The sequence below is a fragment of the Acinonyx jubatus genome, chromosome D4 (assembly GCF_027475565.1).
Source record: "Acinonyx jubatus isolate Ajub_Pintada_27869175 chromosome D4, VMU_Ajub_asm_v1.0, whole genome shotgun sequence".
Classification (NCBI taxonomy): domain Eukaryota; kingdom Metazoa; phylum Chordata; class Mammalia; order Carnivora; family Felidae; genus Acinonyx; species Acinonyx jubatus.
Window position 1 is genome coordinate 73,092,587 of NC_069391.1, and position 26,505 is coordinate 73,119,091.

Genomic DNA, 26,505 nt, shown 5'->3' on the forward strand with positions numbered 1-26,505 from the left:
GGAATGGTATTACCTCTTCATATCATTGAATCACAGCAAAGTATCGATTAGAGGAGAATCTATGGTTTGGGAGGAGAGATTATTCATGAGAAACTTTGCAGGACAGCATGTCCTTGGGGGTAGGGATGGTAATGGATGGTAGGGGGAGGGTCAGGGAAGAAGACAAAATAAAGAGAGAAAACAGGAAAGCTTAGGGACAGTTTGTATTCTTTTACCTCCAGAGGGAGAGTAACCAAGAGCAAAGACAGATGAGACCCAGTCAAGTTCATGTTCTTGGTTTAATCTGTACTGAACATACTCCAATACCCAGGTGCCCTGGCAAGATGCCTCTGATGTATGATAATTGCATTATAATGAGGCACCACATGAAATAAAATAAGCCATAATTAGGGGTGGCACCAGAGTCTACTTAGCTCCACCTGGGAAAGAATCTAGAAGAAATCTGTGAATCTTATACAAGGGAAGAAAATGAGGTATCTATAAAGAGGTTAACTCGAGCATATACATCCAGGAGAGGGTTTTATATGCCATTTACCTGTAACTACTCAACTGACAGTGTTTAGTCAGTGCCGGGTAATAAATTTATGTTCAAGTGTCAGATCTGTGCCACTGTCATTGTTTAGAAGGAAATGCCAACAATAGGCAACCCAGAGCTCAGGAAAGAGGATTCTCTTCCTCCTGGGACTATGTGAAGGATTCAGAACAATCCACAGGGCCGGGTGAAGACAGGGATAAAACAGGGAGCCAAAAGTTGCAGCGTTGTCATGAAAATTAAATTAACAGGATGATGTATGTGAGGTAGCAGAATATAGCAGACCTTCAATAAATAACGCCTACAACTAGCTCCGTCATCATCATTGTTGTTGGGGTTGTGACTGGTACTTCCACTGGCCTCCCAATCCACACAGGCTTCTTCCTGCTTACAGACTCTACTTTGGCCTTTGACCTTAATGTCAATCTCAGCACCCTCTCCCAGGTTGCAAAAGTAACCCATATGCACCCAAAGCATTCACGAACAATGGAGAATTACCAAAAACATGGCAAATGAAAGGTTTTGCAGCACATTACCGAGAATGAAGTCTACAAAATCCATTTCAGGCACATCAGAAATTGGTCTGGTTTCTCCTGGCCATTCAGCTGTCTCTTTTTCTGCCTTTCACTGAGCCCGGGCCAGCCTCACTCTCTTTCCATTCCCCAGACCCCCTTGGTATTTCCTTGCCCTTCCATTCCCTTAGAAACCTCAAGGGCTTCCTCCCTCTGTTATGCAGAGCAAGTTCTCAGCTGCCCAGCCTTTTGACCTCTAACATATATATCTCCTCCAGCAGCAAAGAATGGGTCTTCAACTACAAGACACTCTTTCCAAAGAAAGTAATTTACAACAGAGCATTTAGTGGCATCACAACCATCATCAGCAAAGGATCTACTTCTAATCTCACTTCACTAATCACTCAACCTCACAATGATTCTTTGTCTCTCTTATCCTCTCCTCAAAACTACTTATTAGCAAACTTTTGCTCCCCAGTCCAATTCCAAGCACGGCTCTAGACCTGTTATGGCATTTTCACGGTGTCCATGTCAGTCTTCAATCATCAGTTCTGTAGATCAACTTCCCCTTCCGTCAATCCCCAGGATGTCAGTTATTTAATCTGGAAATTCAATCTGTGTTTAGTTGCTATGAGAAGAGGAAAGGCAAAGCAAGAAAATTCAGTGAAGGAATTAAGATTCTGCCAAACTTAAAACCAGATACCAAGTAAACACCCGTCATTTTTTCAGTTTCTAAGTGATGCTAAGTCCCAAGGTGGTCTGCAACCAAATTTTATATGCCGGTGCATGCGTGCATTTGAATGTACAAAACAAAAGGCCATCCTGAGGGCCAAAGTTGCCCTCAAGGTATGAAAGGTTTAGAAGGGTTGCCTCATCTGAATAAGTAAATACTAGCCTATAACATATTATTTTCCAGTCGATGCTAACTCAAGCATTTATTGAGTTTCCTCAAACACAGTATTCTTTCTCACGGAGTTCCTGCATCTTCTTCCCTTTCCCACAAAAGAAGATTTAATTCTAAACACAAGAAGAAGAAAAGGAAAAATGAGAGCAGACATAACCCAGTCAAAAAACTTGGATTTATGGAGTTCAACCTTGAAAATATTTTTTTTTAAAACATCAAGCATGTGAATTAAAGCTCCCACCAGGCAGCTATAATTTATACAGCAAGCACTTGGCAGGTAATCCGAGCACACTGTGATATGGGTAGCAAGGGGATCGTCTTCACAGAAAACCAGACCCTCTTTGTGACAGGCTAGGGGGTAAGAAGCACACTCGCTTTGCAGCTGTAATAGGGTGTTTCCTACTTAATGGACCTCTGAGAATCAAAAGACAAGAAAATACCTAAGAAGAATGAGTGGTTCCCAGTCAGAACGTAAACATGAGCCCATGGAAACCAAAGTCAATGAAACAAAGGGAGGTGGCCCAAAAGAGTGGTTCCCACATCACGGTTGCAACATGTCAGGCAAACCAAGTACAAGAGAATGAAACCACAACTCATTATATACCAGTTATACACCAATACAATAGAAGGCTCTTGATATTCTTCAAGCTAATGATTTCATTGGTTTAGATATTTTCCAAAAAATTTTTTTATTTTTTTTAAATTTTTTTTAACATTTATTTATTTTTGAGACAGAGAGAGACAGAGCATGAATGGGGGGAGGGCCAGAGAGAGAGGGAGACACAGAATCTGAAGCAGGCTCCAGGCTCTGAGCTGTCAGCACAGAGCCCGATGCGGGGCTCGAACTCACGGACCCTGAGATCGTGACCTGAGCGAAGTCGGACGCTCAACCGACTGAGCCACCCAGGCGCCCCGTATTTTTACAGAGTAAATATACTATCTCCAAAATAATCTTTTTAATTTCTTGTTTCCAGACAACATGGCTTCATACTGCTATCTTTGAAGACTTAACACTCTATTTCACAGCTAGTCTGAGTCAAACCACACTGTCCTTAAAAAAACAAAACAAAACAAAACAAAAACTACTTCACACCTGGGTTTAGGAAAAAAAGGTGAAGATATGCCAGATTTGCTTATAATACAGCAAAGAATTTAAGTCCATCTACTCCTTAACACCTAAAGACACCTCAGACAAGAGGTGATTCCCCTGATTCTCAGGAGACAATCCCTGTGATTAAGGGGTGTGTCGTCGGAGGGCGGGAGGAGACCCAAATGATACCAAGTGATTTCATGCAAACGAATAATAATTATAAGCAGCATTCCCTGAACCTATTTTCTGGTCCTAGGGTTAACTGACTTGATAATGAATTCTTTTTTTTTTTAATGTTTATTTTTTATTTTTGAAGGAGAGAAAGAGACAGAGCATGAGCAGGGGAGGAGCAGAGAGAAAGGGAGACACAGAATTTGAAGCAGGTTCCAGGCTCCATGCTGTCAGCACAGAGCCCGATGCGGGGCTTGAACTCACGAACCGCGAGATCATGACCTGAGCCGAAGTCGGACCCTCAACCGACTGAGCCACCCAGGCGCCCTGATAATGAATTCTTTGTTGAGTGCCATTCATCCTATTTGTAACCATGATCCCAAAAGAAGGAAATTACTCTTCTCTTCTGATAAGTTGTTCTCTCACTGAGGAGCTCTTTGGAAGAGTGTCATGTTATTCTCTACTTTGGGTTTGTGCTTTTCAATTCCCTTCTACCTTGATGCTATTCTCCAAGGAAAAGCCAGCTGAACTTTCTAAAGAATCAATGGGCAAGAATCAACCAAGACGACTAGGAGGGAGCACCGAACAGGAGTCAAAGCCCTGGATTGTGGGCTATCCTGTGGTACTGATGCGATCGCATGACTGCAATGTGCAGTGCGCATCACCGAAGGGGTGAAGGCTCTTTGCCTTTAGAAAACAACAGCAACAACCACAGTGAAGTTGTTATCACAAATCAGATGTCATAAACCGGCAGCCCTGGTACCCTTCCTGCTCTGTTGCGTTTGGCCAACAAATATGCTAATTTCTTTAATCAGGAGATTTCAAGTAACAATGCAGATTTACAGATTCTCTCGAAAATTTGCCCATCAGTAAAATGCAGATTTACAGATTCTCTTGAAAATTTGTCAGATCTTATGAAATAAACCTCCATTTATGCTTGTCGAGAATTGTTGCTTGTCAAGAGAGCATGGGCTCTCCAATTTGCTGTGTCCTCATCACTCACAGTGATTCACACACACTTATCCCAACTCCCTTCCCTCCAGTAGGTTACCTGACTGGAAGGTGAATTAAGGCTTTTTGCCTTTGCTGTACTCTAGTTAAGAGGCAAAGGTAAGCAAGATGGGACTGCAAGGTAACAAAGAGCACAGAGAAGCCACAGACACATCACAAATAGAGGCTTGAACATGTCGGCACATTTACAAACGGATCACAGCCTCCCATTAGTTAGGCAGTCTCCCCCTTCGCTGCTGGATATACAATAGATAAATAAATAGCAAGAATACATGTGATATATATTTAGATTGCACATTAGACTTTAAAATCTGTGCCTAACTGAATGCATTAGTCCGTGTTTTCTGTTTATGTCTCCACAATGCCATGGAAACACAGTGCAGCATCCTAATGGGTCTCTCCTGGCAATAAATAAAGTCTTTGTCTATTCATGTTTCTATTTCTTTTTTTTTTATGTAATTTACAATTTCAAAAAAGAAAACAGATCGGTGGCGTGTTTTTTTCCCCCCTCCCTGTCCTTTCCCAGTTTCCTCTCTTGCAAAGTATATCTGCAAGAAATGCAAAATGCACCTTCTAGTGGTTACTGAAATCCAAACCAGCACCATCAGCACTCAGAGGGCAGGATTCTCCCAGCCAGACTCCTCTTTCTCCTTTTACGAAATGCCACGATAATTAAACACGATAATGAGGTTCTTCAAGCATTTCAGTCTAACCCAAAGAGCACTTAATATAGTTGTTTAAGGTTGAAAGCTGATATAAAACAGACATAAAATCTGGTAGGTTCCGTTCCCCTCCTTCAGTCTAAAAGGCAATATCCAGTCCATTTTTACAGAGATAGCAACAACAGTCACAGCCTTTAAATGGCTCTGTGATACCAGCAACATGCTGTAGCCTCCCCGGCTCCACAGCGGGTGGGGGCAGACACGCTGCTCACCACACCGTTGTCCTAATGTGCAGGGGCAAGGTGAAACCCAAAGCTCAAAGTGCTGGAGGTACAGGGTCTCACAGGGCAGCTCGCTCCTGTCTGGCACCTGCTGTCCTCCTGCTGCACAGTAACTCAAAACTTCGAAAGGCTGATGATTATCTACCGTGGAGGAGTGGGCAGATTTAACCAGGTTGCTCAAACCCGAAGAGTCTCCTGAACACAAGCACAGTGACCTCAGTCACAGGGGGAAGGAGAGGTGGGCAAGCCGGACACTTCTCTGGCAAGCTGGCCCAGAGAGTTCCAGCAGGGTCATGTAGTAAGAGACCTGACAGCCCCCCTTCACAGGCCCTGACAGTCCAGCTGCACCTCAACCACAGACCACGTGCGGTAAACATCAGGGCCAGGATCTTGCGCACAACGTCTATTTTCATGAGTCCGTGACCAAATTTCAAAGCATTCAGAAAAGAGATCTCTCCTAGCATCTGCCCAGGGAGAGACATTTTTTCCTGGGTAATTGTCACGGGCTGGACCTTTAGTCAGAAATCAAAGTGTCCACCGAAATGCTTTCCTTGAATCAGAAATCCAATGTTATGTCCCTTATTTTCCTAAAATGGTATATAATAATCTATACATCTCAGCTACATTTCCACAGCTTTTGTAAAATAATAATATTAAAATATAACATCATTAGGTACTTACTGTGTGCTTCTGAGATAGTTGCTATTATTATGCCCCTGTCGCCAATGAAACCAAGTTCAAAGAAGTAAATAACATGTTCAAGGTCAGAACACTAACAAGTAGATGAGCTTGTTATCACCTTGGATGAAAACCAGGTTATCTGACTGCAAAGTCTGTATTTCTTCCACCCACATTTTGTGAGCACTTGCTCTGAGCCCCACACAGCGTGGAAATATTTTCTCCAAATGGGTCTCAACTTTTGAATTTCTGTGATCCATTTCATCCCAAAATGAAAACGCCATTAAGATGTGTTTTTCCTTTCTACCTTGGGTGCCAGGAAGCGTCAAAGCAGTGCCCAGTTTTATTTATCAGCACATCTTCCTTTGGGGACAATTTTTTTTGTCATTGTCTTATATTTGTTGTTTATAACATTTCTACACTCTGCTCGCATCAGATGACTGCTCCTCTTTTAAGCCCCGTTCCTTGCTTTACATCATGCTTATCTTAGAAGCTACTCCAAATCCTTTACAAATAGGCAAGGTATAAACACAGGTGTTTCTGCTTTATTGTCATAAATAGGTCCTGGAGAAAGCTCACATACAACATAATCATGCACTGAAAATAATTGGGTTTATGGGGCAGGTGGGAGTGGGGCAGAGGACTGAAAAGCTATGAAGCATCATAATGAGTGCCCTATCCCAAACCACAGTGATACTAATACAATTCTAGCCCAGTTAATTGTTTTTAGAAACCTCATGCATGGACACTTAGAATTTCATTCTTCCTTTATATTCTGAGCCTCTGTTTTCTCCTTTGAGACATTAGCCCTAGGTAACACTGTATTTAACAGAGACCAATTTCACCAAAATCCAAAACATGATCAAAGGGTAACCGTCTTCATCTTTTTTTTTTTTTTTTTTTTTTTGTGTGTGTGTGAGCTGGGACAGTGGGAGGGTGGTGACCCAGATGGGATTGTCTTCAGCTTTTTCATCTGCACCTACAGCCTCCCCAGGATGCTTAACTTGGGAAAACATAATGGGTTCTGGATGACACAAAACCAGCCACTTTCGCAATAAAGGAAAGTGTGTCTATTTTTTCACTTTTTCTTAACTTCTTCGCGAATTCCTAGAGCTTTTCCTTGTATTGTGAAAAGGCCCTTTTCCCTTTTATTGTGAAAATGTCAATATGTTAACATGCTGGGAACATCCCATGTGAGGCACCTAGACTTTCCAGTCATTCCAATTATTGGGGACATCACCACGTGTAGCAGGACTTGAAGCTTTGAAGCTTTTGAAGTCCTTCTTTAAGAATACAAAATGGCAAATGTAAAATTTGGTTGAAAAATGACTGTTCATTTAGAATAGCAGGCAAATAAAGTACAATAACTGACAAATTTTTAAACAACGATAATTGTTAAGAACTTCAGGAGATCCAGAAAACTTATTTATTCTTATTAAATTAACTGGCCTGCCTCTATAACAGTTAGCTATTTTTGTTTGTATGTACTTCGTCTCTTTATAGGACAACAAAATGGTAATATTTTTATTTTTTTTAATTTTTTTAATGTTTATTTAGTTTTGAGAGAGAGACAGAGAGTGAGTGGGGGAGGGGGAGAGAGAGAGAGAGACAAGCAGAGAGAGAGAGGGAGAGAGAGAGAGAGAGAGAGAGAGAGAGAGAGAGAGAGAGACAGAATCTGAAGCAGGCTCCAGGCTCTGAGCTGTCAGCACAGAGCCCAGTGCAGAGCTCAAACTCATAAACCGTGAGATTGTGGCCTGAGCAGAAGTCGGGTAAGACGCTCAACCAACTGAACCACCCAGGTGCCCCACAAAATTGTGATATTTTCTAGAGAGAAAATAAAATTCAGTCCTTTCTCCAACAAAGGTGACCAAAATGTGGGTTTTTTGTTGCCATTTTACAAAGGTTTCTTTCAGCTCCACCATTTGTTATCGTCACATCTTCTACTGTGCTCAGAATTGTGGCCACTTTGGGGGAAACTATCAAGTGTCTTTCACGTACAGTTTGTTGGAATGCAAAGCTTTTCAAGACTCCCTCTGCAATGACTCATCTTAAATATTCTTGGATTTATGGACAGCCGCTAACAAATCAGCTGTCTTTGGTCCAGTGGCAGATTATGGCTTTCATGTTATCTTTGACAATGACCCTCTTTTGTGTCCAATCAGCAGGAAATGTAAATAATTTTCCAATATGTCCATATTATTCCCTTCTTTCATTAGCTGGACTATCAAACAACTCAAGAGCCTAGTCATTAATTCTTTTAAAAATGCATCTATAACTCTCCATGAACTGCTATTACGGGTATCTTCTGGATATCATCCACAAGCCCCCAGGTCGCTGGTTGCTCATTACAAAAGCTCAGGTATTGAATATCTTGCAGAGAAGTCTTACCGGAGGGAGGGAAGTAGAGAGACAGAACTTAATTTAGGGAGGTTAAAGTACCTAATTCTAGTAAATTCCGGCAAAGGCTCGCCATCATGTGAATACAATGCACTTTTAGCTTTAGGGTAAATCTGTCTCTGCTGCTGTAATAATCTGCATTCAAGAAACCCAAGTGCAGGCAGAACAGACTACACCAAATAAATGAATTAGCAACAGATACATGGCACACTGCCACCGCTGTGTCCTTTGCTAATACCAAAATTAGACATTCAAAAATATTGTGCATACTGACTGCTTTACCAGCCAGCTCATTAACAAGAACAATATAAAAGAAATTTTGGTTGATTAGTCAAGCAGCCTGACAGGATTAGTTTGACACTTTTCGTTCTTTTTCTCTTTTTCTTTTAATTGTATTAGCCCTTTACAACTGAATTGCTAAAGCTTGTGTTAGTTTAATAATCTAACTGAGAACAGGGGAGAAATTTGACTAAAGCCTGAGTAGATAGCTGTGCTGGTGGTAGAGGCAGACACATTTTGGTAAAACCCTCCATCATGACCTTGCCTGGACTGAACTGCTGCTTTATTCCCTTGTTTTTTGGTTTTTTTTTTTTAAACATGTCTATGTAACCCATACATGTTACAAAGTTAAAGCAATTTGGAAAAGACTAAAAAGTCAAAGTATTTCTATATCTATCGATAAATAGATATTTTAAGTTTACTTATTTATTTTGAGAGAGAAAAAGAACATGAAGGGGATGGGCAGAGAGAGGAAGAGAGAGAATCCCAAGCAGGCTCTGCACCATGAGCACAGAACCCAGTACGGGGCTTGAACTCACAAACTGTGTGATCATGACCTGAGCCGAGATCAAGAGTCAGATGCTCAATTTACTGAGCCACCCAGGCGCTCCAAGAAAATATTTATATTTAAGCTTTGATTATTTTATAAGAGAAAATCACCAATACAGTATTCTAAGGAAAAGAAATTTATGAGGGGCAAGCTTCAAATGGGGATGGTTACTCCAGCTCTGTAGAAAGACTATTTGAGAGGAAGGCTCTCTCCTGAGATTAGGAGGCCCAGGGTGGCCATGAATTCAGAAGGGTATCTTGAATCTCTGGACAAGGCAGAGATGGAATCCAGTTACTCTAGCAGTTAAGAGAGCCGTTGAATGGTAACAACTGTTTCAGTTTTGTTTTCCAGAAGTCCTTTATTATTCCATGCAAATTTCTGCCTGGAATAAAAGAGGCCCAACAGAAGCAATGAAATCTTGCAACACAGGCTTTTTCTAGTTTAATGAGAATCTGCTGTTCAAACTGTGGTCCACAACCAGCAACAATGGTCATGCCTGGGAGCTTGCGGGAAATGCAGAGCTCCAGGTCTCACCGTAGATCTGCTGAATCCTATGCTCATCAAAGGTGGCAACCCCTGGTCTTTTTCCAATCACAATGCCAAAATAACTTCCAAATAAATGACGTGATAATTTAATTGTGTTTTTATCAGATTTTGAAAATAATATATACTTACTGTGAAAACAACAAAAACATAGGGGAGCCTGAGTGGCTCAATCAGTTAAGCATCTTACTTCAGCTCAGGTCATGATCTCATGGTTCCCAAGTTCGAGCCCCGCATGGGGCTCTGTGCTGACAGCTCGGAGCCTGGAGGCTGCTTCAGATTCTGTGTCTCCCTCTCTCTCTGCCCCTCCCCTTCACGCGCGCGCGCACACACACACACACACACACACACACACACACTCTTTCTCTCTCTCTCTAAAACAAACATTAAAAAAATTTAAAAACAACATAAGGGCATTATAAAATGTTATAAAATTAAAAAGTGAAAAGTGAAAATCATCTAGTGATGATTTACCAGAGGTGAATACAGCTAACATTTGGATATAGATCTTTCCAGCCTCTTTCTATATGTATATTAAAAATATATATAACTTATATAGGTTGCTTACAATCTGCATTTAAACAGTAGCAATGAGGCTATCCTTACATGTCAATAAATGTATTTCATCTTTTTTTTCAATGGAATATTCTATTGTACAATGAAACATAATTCATTTAGGTAATCTTCTCTTATTTAACAAAGAATGAATATATAGTATTTCTTTAAAACAAATTCATGAAAGTAGGGATGCCTGGATAGCTCAGTCAGCAACCGACTCTTGGTTTCGGCTCAGGTCATGAATCTCACGGTTCATGAGCTTGAGCCTCACGACAGGTTCTGCGCTGACAGTGTGGAGCCTGCTTGGGTGTGTCTGTCTCCCTCTGTCTGTCTCTGTCTCTCTCTCTGCCCCTCCTGCATGCTCACTCTCTCTCTCATTCCCAAAAAATAAATTTTAAAAAATAAAATAAAATAATAAAAATAAAAATAAAAATAAAAAAATAAAATAAAATCCTGAAGGTAGAATTTCAGGGTCAAAGATAGGTACATCTAAACATTCATGTACTTTAATGGTCTTATTGCTGCCAAATGCTTTTATATCATATCTTAAATATAAATGTTTATGGAAGTGTTTTTGTATGTGTGTCATCAATAATCATTAAATAAAGTGGTATTTGATAATTCATGCCCCTTTTCGATTTTCATATTGATAACCCACTCATTCAGGAAACTAGTAACCTAGAAGATAAAACCACAGGTTGTGGTTCAGTCCAGATTCTCTGAAAAGTTTGAGTAAGCTCTAATATCACTCTTGGTGCACTCATTCTCTGTACACACTGTTTGGGTTTTCCCTGTAAGCCTGTCTTTCCATGCCCACTTGCAACTCTGCCCCCCAGAGGTGCCCAGTCAGCTCTGCTGCCCTCACTTTGGGCTCCACACCCTCCAGTGGCTACACACTGATGTTGAGTGCATCTCTCTCTAGCCCAGATTGGGGCAGTTCCCCTTGACTGCACAGGGTTATTTATCTTAGCTAGCAAACAATCTTCCCTATTATCTTAACATCGCGCAAACATTTTTCAAGATTTAGCTCAACTATCCCATTTTCCGTGAAGGCCTGAATGGCGGCAGGAAGGCTCTCTCTTCTTTGATTCCACTGCTGTCCCGACTTGGTGTAAAACTGTGTAGCAATGCATCCTTGCTTGGTCACACGACCTCTTCTTATGCACACAGCTTATTCTCCCATCCTGTTTTCTCAAGCACCAACACTGAACCTGGCATAAGGTAAATAACTGAAGAATGATTCTACACGTGAAACTAGAAACTACTTCCTAGTCCCTTTCACCCTAAGTTAGGAAAAACTGAGACCAAACAAATTAAACACAAACACACAAAAGAGAAAGAGAAAGGAAACAAGAACATTTTAGAGGGCTATATTATCTACTAACTTAATATATTTCCTTAATCAAAGTGCTTAATTTCCAATAAAATTAAATGAAGACTATGTTTTCAGAGAGAAGAAAAACAAAATTTTCTGCTTAGAGTAACTGATAGTTAATGCAAAGTGAAAATCACGCATTTTTCTTTTCTTGTGTTTTTTCCCTGTTCGCCGACCATTATTTAAAATTCTGTGCCCATCACTCAAAGAAAGAGAGACGGTTGTTCATTCTGAGTTAGGCTTTTGCTTATCTGACCAGCAGGGTCAGGATAATAAATCACTCAACCCCCAGGGAATAACAAAATGCTTAATGGATTTGTGCAGTTACCAGGAAAATAAATAAATAAATAAATAAATAAATAAATAAATAAATAAATAAATAGAAAAACTTTCAGGATTCAATTCATTTTCAAATACTGCATAGTACTTAAGACTGCATGAAGATCATATACAGCTGAAGCAGACAGAAGGGGGAAAAAAATAGACAAGTGACATTTCCATTGGAGAAAAAGATACGGTCACTAAGTTTTGCTCCAAAGGGCCCTTCTGAATACAAGCAGAAAAAAGCCAAAAGAAAAAATTCAAGGTGACGCTCCTCAATCATTTACAGTTCCTTATCTGAGGGGGTAAAAACTGTTTTACTGAATATTCATCACACAGAACGATCTACACTGTAATACTGCTTAAAAGTCAGATATAAATTGCCCATGAAACTTACAAACACAGTACATGAAACTCACAAAAACTTACAAAAGCAGCTGACACTTCCATGAAAGCTTCTATCCTGAGAATAAAATAATTTCCTTGCCCTACTCTGGTCTTGCTGTGCTGTTTGAAGCAAAATACTTAATTCTGTGTCTCAGGTAGACTATCTGATGAAACTTGCTTTCATATCCCCTTCACCCTAAGAAATAGTGAAAGTGTCTGACTCCAAAATACTCTAATCTTTAAAAGTGGTTACACACAAGATATAAATTCATACTATAGCTAGGAAACATATGTGAATTTCCCAGCATTGTGCCTGGCACATCAGTTATTTAACAACTGTTATTTACATCCCCTTCTTCTCCAGATAAAATTAAACGTTTTTTGTGTGTGTGTTCACTTAAGACAAAATAAGTCAGAATAAAATTGAATTTTTTTTAATTCTTCTAAAGACATGATATCATTCTTCCCCTTGTTTTTGCCCTTTCGTAATATGCATCTGTGTGCAGAGTCCTATGTAAACGCTCAGTGCTAGAAAGTAGTGACATGTGTACACACGTCTGGAGATTAGCAGCCTAATACTCAGAGTAGATTTGAAATGATGTTAGGAATTCTGTCACCTCTGAGCAGCAACTTCTGATGGAAGCCCCAGAACTGCCATACTTAGTACGATTTTGGTCTACAAACGCTGCAGTTTTGCCTCCGCTGATCTGACATCCAAGCATATGACAACATTTTTGCTTCTTTTACAAGATTTCCTGGAGTTTGCACTCGCTTCATGATCTTGGCGGAGATTTTGCTGCTGAAATAACATACAGAGTCCTCACCAAAGTGGGGTGTTGCCGAAATGCCAGGAAAGTGCTAGCGTGGGCAAAATCTGCGAGCGACAGTCACCACCTCCTACCTGGCCAACCTTGCCTTCCCATAGTTCCTTAAAGTTTTCAGGGAGAGGTGTTATTCTCCCGCCTAAAATAAAAACAGTTCTAATATTCCCTGATTCTTTCTTAAATTCTATCTTTGGGCAAGCTCTGCAACCGAACTTGCTCAAATATGGACCGAAAATCCTTATAGAATATTCCATACAAATTAAAAACCCTGAATGTAACTTACTTTCCTATCTTCAATGCTAAAATTAAAACGTCCCCCATATTAATGTTAACCAAGTGCTTTTGTTCTTTAAAATCCATGACCAAAAGATTTTCCTATCTGGTCAACATCAACTTCTTTTCAGAACAGAAGTTGAGCTTTTTTACTTTTTATTATCATCAGGCAGCATTTGAGTCCCTGACTCGCACTTAAAATACTCAAGGTTTAACATGGCCATATTCTTTCCAAAAGCATTGAACTCATGCTTTCACCAATAGATATTTAATATCATCTTTCTATGTGCTGAGTGCCAAAATGCCGCTCTTAATGCTGGCAATCCAGCCACGGAAAGGACAGTGCCGGTTTTTCAGAAAGCTTCCCTTCCTAGTGAGTGGAAGTAGATAATAAATGCGTAAGTATGTAACCTGGCAGATGGTGGGCGATAAGATCAAGGGCAAGTTCAAAGCACAGGACAGGAAGCAGTGGAGAAGGAGTTATTCCAGATGGGGCCAAGTGAAGTGGCATGCAATCAGATTCCCAAAGGGAATAAGGAAGCAAAACGTGCAGATACCTGGAAGAGACCATTCCAAGGAGAGATTCTGCAGCAGAAACATACTTAGGGTACATATGGAAAGCAGGTAGACCAGGTGGCTAATGTGCACCAACAGGGGAGCAAGCGACAGGGAAGGAGACTCGAGAGACAGTTGGTCTAGGACAAGTAGGGCCACTTAGGCCATGACAGTGCCTTCACAAGGAACTCAGAGTGAGTTGAGAAGGCAACAGAGGGCTTGAGGAAGAAGAGTCAGATGATGTGACATCCATTTTAAAGGCTAACCAGCCTGGTACGTGGACAGAACAGATCTCAGAACTAAGAATGGAATAAAAAAGGGGCGCCCGGGTGGCTCAGTCGGCTGGGTGTCTAACTTCGGCTCAGGTCATGATCTCGCTCATGGGTTAGAGCCCTTCATCAGGCTCTGTGCTGACAGTTCAGAGTCTGGAGGCTGCTTTGGATTCTGTGTCTCCCTCTCTCTCTCTGCCCCTCCCTTGATCATGCTTCTCTCTCTCTCTCTCTCAAAATAAAAAAACATTGAAAAATATTTTTTAAAAAAGTGGAATTAAAAAAAAAAAAGAGTAGCTAAGGAGTGTTTCTTAGGGAGCCCGTAAGGGAGGAGATGAGAAATGGTTAGATTAAGGATGTACTTGGGGGTGCCTGGATGTGTCAGTGTGTTAAGCATCCAACTTCAGCTCAGGTCATGATCTCACAGTCTGTGAGTTCGAGCCCCATATCGGGCTCTGTGTTGACAGTGTGGAGCCAGGAGCCTAGAACCTGCTTTGAGTTCTGTGTCTCCCTCTCTCTCTCTGCCCCTCCCCTGCTCACTCGTGCATGCTCTCTCTCTCTCAAAAATAAATAAACACTAAAAAAATTTAAAAACAAAAGGATGTACTTCAATGTATTTCACATCCCACTAGATGTGGGATATGGAGAAAAAAAAAAAAAAGGAATTCAAAGATGACTCCAAAGGCCTTGGTCTGAGTAACAGACAAAAGCGAGCTGCCATTTACCAAGACGTGGAGTAGCCTGTAGTTGGAGGAAAATCAAGAGTTCAGGGTTGAATACAGTTACATTTGAGTTGCCCATTAGTGATATTAAGTTCAAATGTCAAATAGGTAGTAGAATTTGTGAGAACAGCACGCAGAAGAGGTTTCCAGGCTGGGAAGGAAAACTGAATGCCATTGGGTGACTGTGGAAAGTATCATAATCCAACTGTGCCGGCCAGCTCTTCCTGCAATGACGCCATGTTAAAAAACAAACAAACAAACAAACAAAAAACAACACCTCAAAATCACGTGCCATCCAATCAGCAGTCACTTTTCTGGCCTGTAGGTAGGGACGCCTCCACCTCAGGCTGCAGTGTGGCTCACTGGACTCTAAGCCCTGGGTCAGGTTTACCTCTGATCTGTCTCATTCCAGGACCCACGTTCATAGCTGACGTCATGACCTTACCAAGACGGTCACACCAGAGAGCCACAAGAAATATACGATGCCTCTTAAGGCTTTGTCTCAGAACCTGGGTACCCTAGCACTTCTGTTCACATTCCACTAGCCAAGTGACTTCGTGAAACCCAGTGTCAATACAGCCGAGTAAGATACTTACTTGACCTACAATTGCAGGAAATGCAAAATCACATGGCAAAGGACACATAAATTTCTGACACAGGAAAGGCCTGAAGAATTAACTGGAACAGTAATCCAGTCTACCTTTCCACTCACACTGTAGCCTTAGCTGTAGCTCACAACAAAAGACTTCTTTCAGGTCCTGTAATCTTTTAACCCAATGAGTTTCTTCAAATACCTATTTTTGAAAGCCACTTACAAATGTATTTGAGGTAATTATGATTGGATTTCTTTCACTACAGGAAAAACAGGTTGGTATTTTCTAATAACATGGTATACATCATACATTAAATACTATTTCTTTAAGAAATGTCTTTATCAGTGCTTCTCAAACTATTTGTGGGGAAGGGATTTTTTTTTTTATTTCAACAAGGCATAGACCTATAATTTTACAAAACACAATAAAATTAATTGCTAAGACTGCCCTTTTTTTAAAAAAGCAAAGATATATAAAATTCAACTCCATGTTTTTAGGAAAGTACTTGGTCACTCTGCTATAAGAGTTTCTAAATATTCACAATTTCTGTACTTGTCTTCCTGAAGATAACAGTTCATAGAATGGCATCAGCCCATGGACTACACTCTGAAAAGTACTGCCCTAAATGATTCTACCGCAACCAGACCCCTTTGCCCCAAAATCTTAGTGTCACTAAATAACAGCAGTTGGAACACAAAACTTAGTTGCCAAGGACTTAAAAATGAATTCACTTATACCTAAGTTTACTAAACTATTAATTCAATTTGCCAGGCTCTTTTGGTCCCCAGGATCCCATGCTTCAGTTATTAAGTAAAAAGGAACAAAAGAGGGGGGGAACTCTGTCAAATAGCCATATCCTGCTTTATGATTTTTACTATGTTTTTCTTGATTCTTATGGCAATGCTTTTCAGATTTTCCACCCATGCTGTACACACACAAATTACTAAAATCTCCTGGCCACATCCTGAGGCTACCTTAATTGACTGTTATCAAGCTGTGCTTTTTAAATGTTCCAGCATTTGATCTTTTTAAAATGCTTCTGAGACTTAACTGATGTCAAACTGGCTGGTCTAATTTCCTGCTATGTCTTTAGATCCTTTTTTAAAAAATAATTGGGTGTTGAATTAGGTTTTTTTTTTCTTCCTTCCTCAAGGGATCACTACCAAATTTAGTTAAGCTCTGACCAACAAAAAAATTCCATTCTGTCCCATTAATTTGCTATACTTGGACTTACTGTCTCTCAAGTCATAAGCTACCTTGGAGTACCCCCCCAAAATTAAGCCAGGTTTACTCAGCCCTAGTGAAAAGGGTCTTTATGGACATGGAAGTATCTAGATGATCTAGATACCACATTTGAGAATGGGATCTGCTGAGCCTTGTCTGGACCAAAAGCAGCATCCAGGAGTCCTTTGTGTGGTGAAAGAGGAAGACCAAAGAGTGATGACATTGATTCTAATACTGAAACAATGACTTATTTCTAAAAATGTCCTCAGTATAACATATACCGCGCCTGTCGAAGACTCACAACTAGCAACCAAGGCTTCTGGACTATTTCACAGTTGTGAATAGTGAGGGGGCACTCTGAAGTATTCAAGACTGGAGGCATACCTTCCAATTGTGCCTAAGCTTCTTTGTTTTTTCATTATCATAGTTTGTGATTTAAAGCAAAATGAAATTCATCAATACTGAATCGTTCCGTTTTCTTTTGGAAACTCTTTCTTTCTAAATAGTAATGAACAGCCTAAGCTCTACTCCTCCAGAACAAGAAATTTATTTCGGGCTGTATCTATGCAATGCCAACAAATCAACTGAGTAACCAATCAAAACTATTGACAAGCAAATAAAATCAGTATGCAGTTCAGCTGGATTGTTCAGTCAATTCAGACAAAAGAGTTGATCCTAGGGACAAATGAGACACAATTTTTAAGACAACTTTAAATTCATGTTTTATCTCCCAGAGAACCTTGCATTAACAAAAATTCAAGTAATTGCTAAAAATATATTAAAAGTTGTTTTTAGGGGTGCTTGAGTGGCTCAGTCAGTTGAGTGTCCAACTTCGGCTCAGGTCATGATCTCACGATTCATGGGTTTGAGCCCCGCATCGGGCTCTGGGCTGACAGCTCAGAGCCTGGAGGCTGCTTTGGATTCTGTGTCTCCCTCTCCCTCGGCCCCTCCCCTGCTCGCTCTCTCTCTCTCTCTCTCTCTCTCTCCCTCTCAAAAAGTAAATAAACATTAAAAAAATTTTTTTAAGTCATTTTAATGTTTCTAAAATGGTGTTTAAAATATTTATCCAGGGCGCCTAGGTGGCTTAGTCGGTTAAGTGTCCAACTTCAGCTCAGATCATGATCTCGTGGTTTGTGGGTTCAAGCCCGACGTCGGGCTCTGTGCTGACAGCTCGGAGCCTGGAGCCTGCTTTGGATTCTGTGTCTTCTCTCTCTGCCTCTCCCATGCTCAGTCTCTGTCTCTCAATGATAAATAAATATTTAAAATTTTTTTTTAAATATTTATCCAAATAGTGTACTCATAGGTGCAATTTACAGTAAGAAAATATTTAAATGTTTTTGTAGAATCCAAATGCTAAGTAGTTGTGTTTTGTTCTCAGCTTTATTTAGAATGATAATTGGAAATGCCAACTCCTCCATATTTTAGCCAGATTTGCCCCCAGAGAGACCCTAGGAATTCTACCTTCTCTCCTCAACCACCCTTGTTCACATTTTGTAGCTCCTACTCCACAGAAGGCATGCTGAGCCATATGGGCCCCTAACACTGCAGATGAACCAAGAAGCTCGAGTTTATAAACTCTTCTCAATGGAGGCTAGGTACCACCAAGAAACTCAGAACAACTGACAGACCATATTTTATTTAAAGTATAATTTGGGGGCACCTGGGTGGCTCAGTCAGGTGAGCATCTGACTCTTGATTTCAGTTCAGGTCATAATCTCCGGGTCATGGGATCAAGTCCCACATCTGGCTCCAAGCTCAGCAGGGAGCCTGCTTAAGATTCTCTCTCTCTCTCTCTCTCTCTCTCTCTCTCTCTCTCCCTCTGTTCCTCTCCTCCACTCATGCTCTCTCTCTCATCAAAACAATAATAATAATAAAGTATAATTTTATATCCAAAAAATATTACGTAAAGGGCAGACTACAAAATATAAAACAGAAATAATAATCAAAATTTGTTTAGATGAGGGGCAGCTGGGTGGCTCAGTTGGTTAAGCCTCTGACTTTGACTCAGGTCATGATCTCACAGTTTGTGAGTTTGAGCCCCATGTCAGGCTCTGTGCTGACAGCTCAGAGCCTGAAACCTGCTTCAAATTCTGTGTCTCCCTCTCTCTCTGCCCCTCTCCTGCTTGCACTCTGTTTCTCTCTCTCTCTCAAAAATAAGTAAACATTTAAAAAAAATTTTTAATAAAAAAATCTGTTGGGATGGTACTATATATACATATATGTTTATATAAATTGAGATTTCTGTTACTAGCATATATTAATAGAAGCAACAATAGCTTTCAAGAAAAGATCCCAATAAATCTAAGAATGTTGTTGTATTTGTCTGTTTGGGCTGCCATAACACAATAATACCATAGACTGGGTGGCTTCTACATCAGAAGTTTATTTTCTCACAGTCCTGGGGGCTAGAAATCCAAAATCAAGGTACAGTCAGGGTTGGTTTCCATTGAGACCCATCTTCCTAGCTTATAGATGGCCACTTTCTCTCTGTATCCTCATCTGGCCTCTTCTCTATATGAAAAAATAGATCTATGGTGTTTCTTCTTCTTCTTCTAAGGATACAATCCTATCAGATGAGGGCCCCACCCTGATTTTATTTAACTTTAATCACCTCCCTACGGAACCCATCTCCATAAACAGTCACCTTGGGGGTCAGGGCATCAATATTTGGAGGGGCAGGGTTGCACAATTCAGTCCATAAAATTTATAAATCATAAAATAAGCATACAGAAACAATGGGAACCTTTATTTAATAAATAATATTCAGAAAACTATGCTTTACTCCACACCAAATTCTAAGCAGATTAAAATTAAACCACAAGGAAGTGTTTATCATAACAAAAGATTCAAATAAAAGGATAAATTATAAATGAAAAGGTCAAAATAGATAAGATTAAGAAAAGTAAAACACCTGTGTACCAATAATGTAACAATATTTAAATAAAAAGGAAAGTGAGAGTTCATGGAAAGACACAGAAAAGAGATATGAGAGATAAATATATATTCTTATACCTTATATACTTATATATAATAAACATAAGGTACCTATAAAATGTTTGAGTACTGCTAAGAGTTCATTAGAGAGATGCAAAATAAAGGAAATACAAGTATGAGACAAACAAGATAAAAATCTATCCTATTTATCAAACTTAGTGAAAATTAAAGTAATAATTAGTAATACTTCACACCCAATAACCTCCAGACCTATTTTTAAAAAATACCTAAATGCTGAGAGTAATGCAGGAAACATATTCTAAAGCACTGCTAGAGACTGAAAATTATAGAAGTATTTTAAGAAAGCATTTGGAAAATACATATCAAAAATGTTAAAAATATTTCCCGTCCACTGAAGTCAATAATCCATTATTTGAAACATACTGCTATTAAAAAAAACCCAAAAGCTATACAATGATAGTCCTCACTTCTGAAGCAGACACTGTTCGCTCCCTACCTAACCACCCGTGATGCTTAATTTTATGTATCAATTTGACTGGGCCATGGGGGCCCATATCTTGGGTCAAACGTTATTCTGGGAGTTTCTGTGAGTGTGTTTTTGGATAAGATTAACATTTAAGGGGCGCCTGGGTGGCTCAGTCAGTTAAGCATCCGACTTTGCCTCAGGTCATAGTGTCATAGTTCATGAGTTTGAGCCCCATGTCAGGCTCTGTGCTGACAGCTCAGAACCTGGAGCCTGCTTTGGATTCTGTGTCTCCCTCTCTCTCTGCTCCTCCTGAACTCATGCTCTGTCTCTCTCAAAAATGAATAAACATTAAAAAACTTTTAATAAGAAAATATTTAAATTGGTAGATTAAGTAGATTGCCCTCCATAATGTGGGTGGGCCTTGTCTAATTAGTGGAAGGCCTGAATAAGACAGAAAGGCTGACCCTGAACCTAGCAAGAGAGAATTCTCCTGCCTGATGGCCTTCATACTAGGACATCAGCTTTTTTCCTTGCCTTCAGACTTGAACTGAAAAATCAGCTCTTCCTGGGTTAGAAACCTGCCAGTCTCCAGAATGGCACGACACCACTGTCCTTTCTGGTTCTGAGACCTTTGGAGTCAGAACTAAACCATCAGCTCTCCTGAGTCTCCAGCTCGCTGACTCACCCTGCAGACCTGGGGACTTGTCCACATCCATAATCAAGTGAGCCAGTTCTTTATACTAAATTATGTAGATGGATAATATAGAGGTATATAGATATCTATCTCCCATTGGTTCTGTTCTGCTGGAGAACCGTGACTAATACACCACCATTTCCACTCCGTTTGCCAGGTGAAATCTCTGGTGTGTATGTGGGGGGAGGGGAGGTTGATGTGCCTAGTCCTAGAACAGAATCATGTCCGCCCAAGTCAATCACTATAATTCTGTTGTTTGCAGAGCTAAGTCTTGTTTAGACAGATCACCTGATTCTGGCTACGAAACAGTGGAGTCTGCTGGGAGCTCCTAGGGAAAGGTGAAAAAGAGAACCATAAAGAAAGAGGCCCTTTCTTCTCCCACCCTATTCCCTCTGGCTTGGAGGCTGCCCCGTGATGATGTGACATTTGAAGCCGTGGCAGTAACGTTGTACACATGAGGCACGCAGAGAATTGCAAAGAAAGCTGATGCTGATCCCAAGCACTGCTGTGTAGCCATTAACAGGCCCTGGTTTATGTAAACAGCAAATAATACTTGTGGCTTAAGCCACGGTTAATGAGGCTTTCTCTTAATTTCAGATTCAAATATCCTAAATTATATCATTTACTTACTTCTTTCCTCACTCATTTATAATGACCAAAAATATATGGTAATTACCTACATCACATGAGAACAGTAAAGCAAACTCTCATGTCAACTCAGTGGGAGCTTATCCAGGCATAAAGGATAAACACCACAGCCACGCAACAACATGGCAAAGCCCCGTCTCAAGTAAAGGATAATGTTTACAAAATAAGGCTAAATCTTGCTTCATAAAAATAAAATAAATTGGGGATACATAGGCAAGCATAATGTTAAATGTAAAAACACTACTGCAGAGTGTTATGGATTATAAAATACCGCTTAAATACATTTTGTTCAAGCACACATATGTATTGAACAGAGAGTCCTAAACCATAAAAGCATAATAGTATGATTTGGAAAGATGCCAAATTCGTATTAGATTCGCCTCTAGGAAGAGTTCAAAGGGACTGGATCAGAGGGTCAGAAACAAAATTATCTATTGTTTATTTCTCTAAAAAGGAACACATTTTAAACAAACATCATGAGCACTAACATTTATTCATTTTAAATAGTAGATACAGGTGTTATATTTTGTCCTTTTCTCTATTAAATGTTGCATAAACTAAATACAATGCACACAGATATAGATAAGCAAACATAAATAGCTTTTAATAGTATTGCAATGGAAAAAATTATTTCATTTCCTAATATTAAAAAATATTAACTACAAGCTATTTCTAAAGTGTGATTCAAAACCTGTACAAGTCGTGTAGTTGAAAAGGCACGGAGCTGATTGTGAAGTGACTTATTTTCTAGGTCTTACTCTGTCCTTGTGTGACTGTAGTCATTATACCACTTTTGGAGAGAACAGGAAGTAATTCAATCTTAAGAGAAAAGGAATCCACCACAAAGTAAAGGCTATAGCTGAACAAAGTGCAAAGAGGGACTTAAAGCACTTTCAGAGCTCCCTTTTGCCCCTCTCTCTCTCCCTCTCTTCCACCCCTCCCCCAAATTCCTCCCTGCTCTATCTAGTGCATGTACTGGCACGCTCAAACTTGTGTGTTTGTGCTGCTCTTTTCAGTCTCCAGACAGGTTTCTTTTGCTTCTTTGATCCATGTGAACCGAAGACATTATTACAACTTAAACAGGCGGGAGGTTAGGGAGGCAAGTTTCCAACATGAGGGGAAAAAATTGGTATTCCCTTAAAAAGAAAACATCAATGGGACTTGATCCCTAGTAATCTCATTAAAATAATTCCAAGATTTTGGAATACTGTTGGAAATGCTGCTTCTATTTCTTCCTTGGGGGTGGGACGGGATGGGAGAGAGGGTCATGGGGCTTCGTAAAGGTACTGAAAAGAAGTGCAAAAGAGAAACAGAGATTTTGTTTAAAAGAACATCTCAGGGGCGCCTGGGTGGCTCAGTCGGTTGAGCGGCCAACTTCGGCTCAGGTCATGATCTCGCGGTCCATGAGTTCGAGTCCCACATCAGGCTCTGTGCTGACAGCTCGGGGCCTGGAGCCTGTTTCGGATTCTGTGTCTCCCTCTCTCTGACCCTCCCCCATTCATGCTCTGTCTGTCTCAAAAATAAATAAACGTTAAAAAAAAAAATTTTTTTTAAATAAATAAATAAAAGAACATCTCCAACTTATCTGACCCTGGCCTGATTTTTGGAGGAACACCTACTACCTGAAGACACTCGAGAAACCACTGCACTTTAATATATGTATAAGCCTACACTTCATAAGCACTACATGTCTGTGGGAAATAGAATCCTTAAGAAAATGATTAACTGCACCATAAATAATTTATGTTAATAATTGCTCTCTGTCATATACTGAAGTCTCTGAAAAACCAAATTGCCCAACTAACTGCTCTTCTGAATCTGGGGGAATTTAGGATAAACTTTTATTGGTATAAAGCTCCCCATATCTTTGCTACCTTTTCTAATAACACTGCTCTCTTATTGTTGGTAAAATTATAAAGAACCCTGAGATGGATTTCCATCCACTGTCCAATAAAGAGGTTTCAGACAGGAACTAAATGCAGGAACTAGAATCAGGCAGAAGTTTCTCAGTGGGGTTGATGCAGAATTTAGACTTTAGAGCACCTATTGATATTAACTGCAGATTCCACGGTTAAATAACAATGTCCTTTCGGATCTTTCATTTACTGTCAGGTTTATATTTAAAACTTACATAGAGCATCCACATCTTGCACGTGATGAATCAATGTAGACTTTAGCTCTGCCTTGCACGAGTGGCCAACCAATACATTTCGCTCTTTATTCCTAGGGGGGAGTCTCCAGTCGCTGACTTTATTACAACACTTTATTGAAAATGTGTAATTTCAGTTCCAAGTTTCAAATTGTGTTTTATTAGTAAGAATTATTTGCTGTTCCCTAGAAAGTGATTTGAAGCCTGAGATAATTATAGAAGCACAGAACTATAAAGCACATCCAGAGGTCACCTAGCCCATATTCTACTCTCGGAGCAGACCTATGCCTTAGCTAAGCAAAGCATTTTTCTAGACATTGTGCCCCAGAGAAAATGATTATATATTTCCCAGATGTGGTTTAAACCCATGGTTAAAAATCCTGACCAATAGTTATGGTCCATCTTCATAATGGGAAGTGTTAAAAAAAAAAAAAAAAAAAAAAAAAGAAGCCCTGCAATGGAATGTAAGACCCCTTGCCTTACCCCAATCTCTCCTTCCTACCAATCTAAGGGCTTAAGAGTCTGTATTACTGATTCAGCACTTGGATTGTCTGGGCTTTTCTTTCAGGAGTCAAATTCACTCATCTAAAATGTACTTTCATTTACTTGCCACTCAAGCTCTCTCTTCCTACAGCTATCTCTGGTTTGTCAATAATGTTACCATTTTCTTGATCACCCAAGCTTCAACTTTCAAGTCATACAGGATTCCTCCCTTTCCCCCCACCCCAGCCACACATCCAATAGGTAACTGTCTTATGATGCCTGTCTATCCCCAGTGTGCGTCTCCTGGCTACATTCATTTCCATTTCTATTGAGGCTGACCCTACCACAGTCCAACTCCCTACAGCTTCTCATCTGCTACTCACCTTGTAAAACTTCCTAATTGGTGCTTACATCAGTTGCAGATTGAATTCAGCTACACAGAACACAAACCTTTGCCGTATATTCAGCATCTCAGGGAAAAAAAACAGGAAGTTATTCTTCTCTCATGTAACAACAGGGCCGACAGCAGGCAGTGTGGGAAAGCCCAAGATATTGCTGGCTTTCCATACCTATATTCTCAGGGCCTTCAGCAACCCTATTGCCTAAAGCTACCTCCTACTCTCAAAAGAGCGTTCTTGGAAGACTCAACCCTATGACTTCAACTTCTATTTCATTGGCCAAAACTAAACAATGCCACCCTTTATTTCAAAATAATATGTGGCAAATACGGCTGCTTTTTTTTTCCTTTTCTGTGGTTGCATGACCATTCCCCCAAAACCAGAGTCCTGTAACAAAGAAGGTGGATGACTATTAAGTAGATCAGAAGACTCTGCAATGGTATCCCAGCCTTCAGACTTGCCAGGAACAACCTGAACCCAATTGTGAGATCAATCTTGCCGCAGCACAATTCTATGTCAAAGCTTGTCAAAACCATCCAGTGCCTAAAGTCCAAGTTTTCTGAACTACCAATCAAAAGCTGAAATCATCAGGTCCCAGGCTATTTTCCCATGATTCCATTCCAGTAACCTTATACTGAAATTAAACTGAACCACTTGCTGTTCTGGGCTCCATCACTTCAGGGCATCTGGAATGCCCCCTCTGCTGCCATTTTCACGTCTTCAATGGTCAGCTAAATCTCATCTGTTCTGAGTTCCTGATCACTCCTCTTCCACTTGCCTCTAATGACTGTCTAATCATAATACTGCAGAGTTGTATTTCACACATCTCTTAAATTCTTTATGTATGTTACCTTGTTTAATACTAACATTCCCTGGAAAGTAAGTTTCCATTATCCCCATTTTGCAGAGGAGGCACTGGAGGATCACCTAAGAAACTTGCTCAAGTTCACACTGCTAGTAAAATAAGAGTAGTCAAATTTAGGCCCATGTGGGAGGCCAATCTTGGGTTCTTCCCATTCCATCAGGCTGACACCCTCTACCAAATTTGCGGTCTGACATTCTCTACAGTTCCTTTTATTACAAGGAGCATATTAAATTGATCTTCCTAGTCCCTATACCTAGAAAAAGCAGCATCCCCATCATAAACTGCATGCCCTCTTAAAAATAAAAGGCAGGGGCACCTGGGTGGCTCAGTCCATTAAGCATCCAACTCTTGATCAGGGATTAGATCATGATCTCATGCTTTGTGAGTTTGAGCTCCACATCAGGCTCTCTGCATCATTAGTGCAGAGGCTGCTTGGGACTCTGTCTCTTCTTCTCTCTGCCCCTCCCCCACCTGTGCTAGGGTGCTCGTTCACGCTCTCTCTCTCAAAATAAACATACATAAATTTTTTTTTAATAAATAAAAATTAAAAAAGGCAAGTATCTCTAAATATTTATTGGAGTATCTGACACTGCTTTGAGGACACCTTCATCCCTATATCAACCTGTGTTTAATCTACTTCTATAAGTCTGTATTTATGGATTATGAATACTCTTCTCAGAAAACATTATAAATAGCACTCTTTGTTTTTTAAAGGCATAGTACCATGAAGATTTTTTTTATTGAGAAAGTTTACAAACTTACAGAAAAATAGAGCATATAATGAATCCTATAAGCTCAATGCCAACATTTAACCATTTTTTACATTTTGCAATATTTGCTTCATGTATTGCTTTGCTGTTTGTTATTTTATAAAGTAAATAATAGATATGATGACATTACTCCCTTATGTACTTAAGTTTACAGTCCTTAGAACAGTAAGAATACTTCTCTATAATCACAATACCATTAGCACATTCACCAAAACCCACAAGAATTTAATTAAAACGAATAGCTAGTATGCATTAAATTTCCACAGTTTTTCAAAAACAGTGGTTTGATAGAACCAGGGTTCAAAGAAGTACCATTTTTTTTCTGTTTGTTTTGTTGGTTTTATTCTTTCCCTCATTCTTCTCATG

At 40.0% G+C, this 26,505-nt stretch overlaps 1 long non-coding RNA gene across 1 annotated transcript in view; it reads right to left on the reverse strand.

Moving 5' to 3' along the window:
• LOC128312227 (uncharacterized) overlaps window positions 1-26,505 on the reverse strand; it is a 692,739-nt gene that overhangs the window by 665,115 nt on the left and 1,119 nt on the right. The window lies entirely within an intron of this gene.